The sequence below is a fragment of the Panthera leo genome, chromosome C1 (assembly GCF_018350215.1).
Source record: "Panthera leo isolate Ple1 chromosome C1, P.leo_Ple1_pat1.1, whole genome shotgun sequence".
In the NCBI taxonomy this organism is placed as follows: domain Eukaryota; kingdom Metazoa; phylum Chordata; class Mammalia; order Carnivora; family Felidae; genus Panthera; species Panthera leo.
This window is the reverse complement of record NC_056686.1, coordinates 110673017-110680987: the sequence shown is the minus strand read 5'-3', so window position 1 is coordinate 110680987 and position 7971 is coordinate 110673017. Positions and strand designations below refer to the sequence as shown.

General features: G+C 45.0%; 1 long non-coding RNA gene across 1 annotated transcript; it reads right to left on the bottom strand.

The window, feature by feature from the left end:
- Nucleotides 1-4523: 4523 nt before the first annotated feature.
- Nucleotides 4524-6632, bottom strand: LOC122228779. Its single transcript, XR_006206748.1, has 2 exons — nt 6276-6632; nt 4524-4676 (listed from the first exon to the last, which is right to left on the bottom strand). It is a non-coding gene; the product is annotated as an uncharacterized LOC122228779 (long non-coding RNA).
- Between the last annotated feature and the right edge of the window lie 1339 nt (nt 6633-7971).

Sequence of the window (7971 nt, the reverse complement as noted above, 5' to 3'; positions counted from 1 at the left end):
TTGGGACTGCCAACGCAGCTGGCCCCCGCGCAAAGACCCATTTGTGGCTGGGTGAACCCCACTGCAATGGTCCAACCACATCCCCTGCATTGTTCTTCAGTGTGAGAAAATAGATGCATATAGCCTCTGGTAAAGAAAAAAAAAAATGGAAAGTAGGTCTTTTCTATACTACTTTTTAAAAAATTCATAAGAGTAGTGATGCAAGGGAGAAAATAAAAGTCATCCTCTCCCTCCCAACTCCAGGCCCCAGGTGTACAAGCTCTGCCTGGAACTCAGTGTTCCTTGTTTTTTTTAATTGACGTGTAGTTGATACACATGTTACTTTAGTTTTAGATGTACAACATGGTGATTCTGTAAGTCCCCATGTATGCTCACAAGTGTAGCTGCCATCCATCACCATGCACACCGTTACAGGACCATTGAGGATATTCCCTACACTGTACCTGTTATTCCCAAGACTTATTCATTTCATAAGTGGAAGTCTGTATCTCCCACTCCTCTTCACCCATTTTGCCCACCCCACCCCCAGCAACCATAAAGTTGTTCCCTGTATTTTGGTTTGTTTTTTTAGATTCCACACATAAGTAAAATCTATCATATTTGTCTTTCTCTGACTTCCTTCACTTGGCATAACACCCTTTAGATCCATCCATGTTGTTGCAAATGGCAAGATTTCATTCTTTTTTATGGCTGACTAATATTCCATTGTGTATATACCCCATCTTCTTTATCCATTCATCTATCCATGGACACTTGGGATGCTTCCATATCTTGGCTATTGTAAATAATGCTACAGTAAACATAGGGATGCATGTATCTTTTTGAATTAGTGTTTTCGTTTTCTTTGGGTAAATACCCAGTAGTGGAAATACTGGAGCATATGATAATCCTATTTTTAAAAAATTTTTTTTAAGTTTATTCATTCTGAGAGAGACAGAGTGAGCGGGGGAGGGACAGAGGAAGAGGGAGAGAGAGAATCCCAAGCAGGCTCTACACTGACAGTGCAGAGCCCGATGCAGGGCTTGAATCCACGAAATGTAAGATTATGGCCCGAGCTGAAACCAAGAATCAGACACTTAACAAACTGAGCCACCCAGACGCCCCTGGTAATCCTATTTTAGTTTTTTGAGGAAACTCCACACTGTTTTCCACAACGGCTGCACCAATTTACTTTCCTCCAACCGTGCATGAGGCTTCCTTTTTCTCCACATCTTTGCCAACACTTGTTGTTTCTTGTGTTTTTGATTTTAGCCTCAGAAAGGCGGTGATAGCTCACTGTGGTTTTGATTTGCATTCCCTGATAATGAGTGATGTTGAACACTTTTTCATGTGTCTGTTGGTCATCTGTATTTTTCTTTGGAGAAATGTCTGTTCAGGTTCTCTGTATCTGTAAATCAGATGATTTAGGTTTTTGGTGTTGGGTTATATAAGTTCCTCATATACTTTGAATATTAATCCTTTATCAGATATATCATTTGCAGCTATCTTCTCCCATTCAGCAGGTTGCCTTTTCTTGTTTTGTTGATGATGTCCTTCTGAATCCTTCCTTTTATTTGCATCGAGGCCATGCTTCCCACAGGTGCTCCCAGCCAAGGATTGAGCTCCCTGCCTTGGCTGACTCTGCTCTGGGCTCTCTCTCAACCTCAGTATCTGTTTGTGTCCCCCCTTCTCCCCTTGACCCTGCACGGTTTGCTCTCTCCTTCCGAAGCTGTTCCGAAGGCCAGTTCAGGTTCGCATTTTCATTTAACCAAGTTAAATCTGATTTGTGCCTAGATCCTGCTTTCTGAATACCATTCTTCAATGTAACAAACCAGGGCTCCTAGAGATTCCAGAGCTATGGCAGGAAAAGTCCCCAATGAGCCTGGAACATGTTGTGCCAAGCAGTAAGGAAGTGCTCAAAGAAGGATGGAGATACATCAAAGAACACAGGGGCCAACTCAGAGGAGCTCTCTATAGCCAAACCTGGTACAATTTGAGCGAAAAATAGTAATAATGGATTATAACCCACAGAATGAAATAAAAATTCAAGACACTATCCCTAAAGCTATAAAAATAATGGACTAGGAGATGCCAAGTGACATGTGTGCATTTTTTATTACTGTGTACTTCTGGCAACTATAGTTTGAAATACTATTTTTTACCAAGTTTTATAAAAATGCAGAATTTTGTTTACTTTTTTTTAAAGCTATGTTGTTAGCACACAGAACACATCATTGTTGTTTTGGGGGAAAGGCTTATGTCACTAGTAAATACCTCCAAAATTAGATTGATACAGGAAGAAAAACACTTTTCCCTTTTAGTTTTGAGAAACTTCCTCTTGGTTCCCGGGAGGAGGGATTCCTTGATGTTGACACATGTAAGCCACCTTGGCACAGAAGCCTTGTGGTGTGGAAAAACTAAAATTCATTTTTTATGCCCTCTTCCCCCCTCTCCACCTTCAACTTCAATGTAGACTTGACTCCCTTAAACCCACAGACTTGTTGGAACCGGACCCCAAGCAATGGTTCCCAGTGTGTCAGGCAATCTGGACTTTCCAGTGTTACCATGGAGATGGTATCCGTTAAAAGAGTTCCTTTTTTAGCTTGTGGGTCTTAAGATTGATAATTCTGTCATTTTCATTTCATTTCCTGAAAGTCGGGGTCGGCTTGTGAAAAGTTGTTAAACAACATGCTAGATGTGAAATGTCAGCCCTCACTCTGATGTTCAGAGCACCAGATGAAGACTTCACAGGGTTGCAGAGAGGCGTTCTGATTTGGGTAGTCCATTGAAGAAGGGAGTCTGAATGTTGTTGTATGCTGTTAATGACTGTCTCCCCACGTCCTGCCTGAAATACCATGATTGTTTATGAAAAGTGTCTTTAATAAAGCTGGATACAGTTTGGCTTGCAATTAAAAAAATAATAATAATGGACTACATAAATGGGGGAAAGCTACAGTTCCTTTTTACAGCAGAATTCCCATTAATAAATGTAGAAAGAACAGTGGAACTAGAAAAATCACTATTTGGTAAAAACCACAGTAATAACCACTGCAAACAAGAATCAAGGGATACTAAAGTTAGTGGGAAAAAGGATGAAGTGGGGCACCTGGGTGGCTCAGTCGGTTAAGCGGCCAACTTCGGCTCAGGTCATGATCTCACGGTCTGTGAGTTCGAGCCCCGCGTCGGGCTCTGTGCTGACCGCTCAGAGCCTGGAGCCTGTTTCAGATTCTGTGTCTCCCTCTCTCTGACCCTCCCCCCTTCATGCTCTGTCTCTCTCTGTCTCAAAAATAAACGTTAAAAAAAATTTATAAAAAAAGAAAAAGGATGAAGAGAACAGGGTATTTATATACTCATAGAGTATCTCCCCACAGGATGTTGATTAATTACAAAGGAAAACAGTAACTTTGTAGCAGAGAAACCTCAGGAAGACACCAGTTTTACCAAATGATCAAAATTATTATGACCAGTAATTAGACACATCAACACCAGCTGATATGGCATCCTGAGAAGGGTACATCACTTCTGCGGTATTTTTGCCTAGTAAGGAGAAAACAGTGAGGTTTGTCCTACAAAATAACCCGCCAGAGTGTTGCAGTGGCAAGGAAAGACTGAGGAACTATTCCAGATTGAAGATGAAGGTGACAGGACTGCTATATGCCATGTGGGATTCTGAATGGGATCCTGGACCAGAAACGGGATGCTCATGGGACACTTGGCAAAATTCAAGTCAGATTAGTAGATGAATTCCTAGTATTAGATCATTGTTAACCCCCTGGCTCTGGTCCTTCCACTGTGGTTAGATGAGACGTTAACATGAGGGCAGTCTGAGCAAAGGGTGCTATACTGGCAACTTTTTTTTGTAAGTCTAAATTTTCAAAATAGAAAAGACTGCATGCTGGTAGCTAGTGTCAAGAGGGGACAGACTACAAGGATGGCAAATAACTTCCAACTAAACTTCTGACATGATCAGTTGTCAGCACTCACCCACTGCTGGGAATGTTAAGTATTCTGAGACTTCCTTCACTGGGAGGGTGTGGGGGGTGGAATGCTGAGGGTGACTGAGGAGGTCTGTGGGGAGGATGGAGTGAGAGGAAGATAGAATGCATGAACTTGGTGGTGAGTACAGCACTGTTACATGTGTTCCGGACACCTTTTTGTAGGCTTGAAATGTTTTTATTTTTATTTTTTTAATGTAGTTTTATTTTCTTTTTAAGTTTGTTTATTTTGAGAGAGAGAGAAAGAGCCCACTTGTTCAAGGGCCCTTGGTCAAGAGTAGGGGAGGGACAGAGAGAATCCCAAGCAGGCTCCCCTATCAGCACACAAGGGGCTTGATCTGAAAACGTGAGATTTCTAAGCCAAAATCAAGAGCCGCGGCTTAACTGACTGAGCCACCCAAGGTGCCCCGACTTGAAATGATTTTAAATAAAAAATTTAAATTAATACGTATGTGACAGAATTCAAACAGCACTTAGGTAGAGTGAAGAGTAAGTCCTTGTCCCCAATTCCTCCCCTCCTCTCCCACCCCCAGGTAAATGCACGTCAGGTAGAAACAAACAGATATGTGTATTTATTGTTCAATAAATGGAAGTTGAGGGCTCTCTCTTAGGTCAAGGGCATCTAGGGGAGTCATGAAGACTGAGAGCCAGGAAGCCTCTGCCAACAGGTGAAGGAGGCCTTTTCTGCTGCTGTGCTTTGTGCTGAAAAAGAGAAAAGACAGCTATGTCTGGATACCATCAAACACGTCTTTCGTATTGCAGCTTGCACCCTATGAGTGAGTCATAAAATCAGTTTAGTGTTTCATGCTCATTTTTATTTTTTAATTTATTATTTAAATGTTTATTTATTTTTGAGAGAGAAAGAGAGAAAGCAGGGGAGGGGCAGAGAGAGAGAGAGGGAGACAGGAGACAGAATCCCAAGCAGGTTTGCTCTGTCAGCACAGAGCCTGATGTGGGGCTTGAACCCTCCAACAGCATGATCATGACCTGAGCCGAGATCAAGAGTTGGACACTTGGCTGACTGTGCCACCCAGGCACCCCGTGGTGATCGTCATTTGTAAAAAAACAGAAGAGGAACAGACGATGGTAGGAGTAATCACCTGTAATGGGAGGATAGGTGAAACTTAACCTTTTTGTGAAACTTTGCTGCAATGTAAAATGTATTTCTTACTGAGGATGGAGGTTTAAAAAAAAAAAAAAAATTGCAAAAATACTGCCTTAAGCCACAACTGGCCTAAAGCCAGAACCTGGATCACCAAGACAGTCAGCCCCAGGCTGAAGGTGATGGGGCTTGTCAAAGTTCCTGGGAGCAACAAGGCAATAAATGTGCAGGCCTGACTTCCCTGAAACTTTGTGTAAGGACTAAGCTGGTTAATGGGTAACCAGGAGCACAAGGCTTAGCTCCAAGCAAGCATGTGGTCCCAGGGGACCCCATCACACCACATAGGGTAGAGCTCTGAAAGACTGTAGGGAAGAATCCTGGGTCCCCAGGCTGCAGGGAGGAGGCCCCTGCCCCAGGGCACAGCAAGTTTAGCCCCGACAGAAGGTGGCCTGAGGCGGGTGAAAGGCTCTCCTGCTGGGTGGACAAACACTGGGGTAAGGCTTAGAGGGCTGGAATGGCTCCCCAGGGTGGGAATCCCCCACCCCCGCCCCAGAATGTGCTCTCCAAGGACAGTGTTGCCTTAATTAAGAGCCAGGGCCTTGAGCACCCCTGGAATGTGGACCGCAAGCGTGTAAAGGTAGACCTAGTAAACACTTAAGGCTTTGGGGGCCATACAGTCTGTCATAATTGCCCAGTACCAATGTCCTGAAAGCAGTCATGGACAGATGTAACACATGAGCGTTGCTGTTCCAGTACAACTTTTCATGGACGCTGAAATTTGACATTTGAATTTTATATAATTTTCACTTGTTACAAAATACTTCTCGTCGTATTTTTCAACAATAACAAAATGCACAATCCATTCTTGGTTCCTGAGCTGAACGAGAACAAGGCAGGCCAGATTTGGCCGGCAGGCCAAAGGTGGCGAACCCTTGCTTTGGACATTGCCCTTCCTCCCTTCCCTGTCTCCCTCCTTTCCTCCTTCCCTCCACCCTTTCCCCCTCCTTCCTCCTCCCCATCCTCTTTTCCCTTCCCCTCCCTCCCTCTCCCCCCTTCCCCTCCCGCCACCTTCCTCCCCCCTCCCTCCCTCCCCGCCGCCCTCCTCCCCGCCTCCTCTCTACCTCCCTCCCCCTCCCCGCCCCCGCCCTGCGGCCCTCATCCCGGCCCAGACGCGGCGCGGTCAGGGGGCGCTGACTCACCGGCTGACTCAGCGGGAGGGCGGCGGGGCCCCGGGCTTGCTGGCGACGAGGTCGGCGGCCGCGCTGGCGACGGGAGAGGACGCCCCGCCGCAGGACCGGCCCTTCCGGCTGTGGCTTCCGACCCGCGCGGAGCCTGGCATAGGATGGCCCGGGGGACGCGGGGCGCCCGGGGATGGCAGGGGCGGGGAGGGAGACCCGGCCGCGCGAGTCCGTTCGGGCCGCCCTCCCGCCCGGAGAGGCCGGCGTGCCGCGCTCCTCCGCTCTTCCCAAGCCCGCGACCCGAGGTCCGGCCCCGCCGCCTCCAGGCAGCCTTCCCAGAGGGCCTCTTTGGGGCCGAGTTACCTGGGCCACCTCCGTCCTGGCACCTTCGGCCTGGCTCTCGGCCGGCCTGTTATGGGTCTGGCTTCCTCGCCACTGTGAGCCTCTTGGGGATGGCGGCCGGGTCTTAGTAGTCTCTGCATCCCTAGCGTTAAACGGAACTCAGGCGAGGAGGTGGGACGTGTGTTCCCGTGAACAGTTTTAGAGAGCCACGTTGGGGCCCAGCCGTACCAGACTCCCCAACCCGTGATAATCTGTAAAAAATAATTATACGTGTGTATGTATTACTTTAACATAGAAATATGAAAAATAGCTTATTTGAAATCATTTATTAGAATCATAAATATGAAATATGAAAAATCGGTATTTACTGGAAATGATATATCCTATATTATTTACTTTTGTGTTACATAAATGCTATTATTTAGACAGAACAATACGATTATTAATGGCAATTAATAGTAGTAGGACTACTTTGTGAGAAATACAAAAATAGTTATATAATGTTTTTATTCTCTGATACAGCAATTTATTTTAACTCATTATTGGATAGTTAAAATTTGTATTAAGATACATACATGTAAAAGGCTGCATATGGTATGATTCCATGGCATTCTTCTACGATAATTTACAAAAGGCAGAAGTATGGAGACAGTAAGAAACCCCTGCCAGGAGTTGGGGGTGGGGTGGGGGGCGGGGCAGGGAGAAATAGATGAAGCAGAGATGATTTTTAGGCAGTGGAAATACCACGTGTGATACTATAACGATGGACACATGTCATTATGCATTTGTCCAAACCCCTAGAATGTACCACATCAAGAGGAAACACAAATGTAAACTAAGGACTTTGGCTGATTATGATGTGTTAAGGTAGGTTCGTTAGTTTAACAAATGTACACTCTGGTGGAGATGGTGATGGGGGGGCAGGAAGGCTATGCAGTGGGGGTGGAGACTTGGGGGGGATATATGGGAAATCTCTGTACTTTCCCTTCAATTTTGCTATGAACCTAAAACTACTCAACAAAAATAAAGTATTAAAAAAAAAGATACATACATGTAAGACTTTTTAAGAGGAGAATGTAAGTACAGTAGGACTAATTAAACATATTACCAATATTTAACTAAAAATAGCAATGATATTTCTGTCCTATGATGCAGTGGATATTTTTACCTCTTTCTGTTTTCTTGCGGCAGCCTTTAGGAAACCCTTCTTTTATGTAGTGGTCTAACTAGGTATGGCCAAACATCATATGCTTTGACTTGTAGCGCTGAGTTTATTAAGCCCACATTACACTAATGCGTGCTGTCAGTCCAGTGTGATGGCATCAAGGTACCGATCCTCTCAACGAAATCATTTGAGCATGGAATACTTTAGATC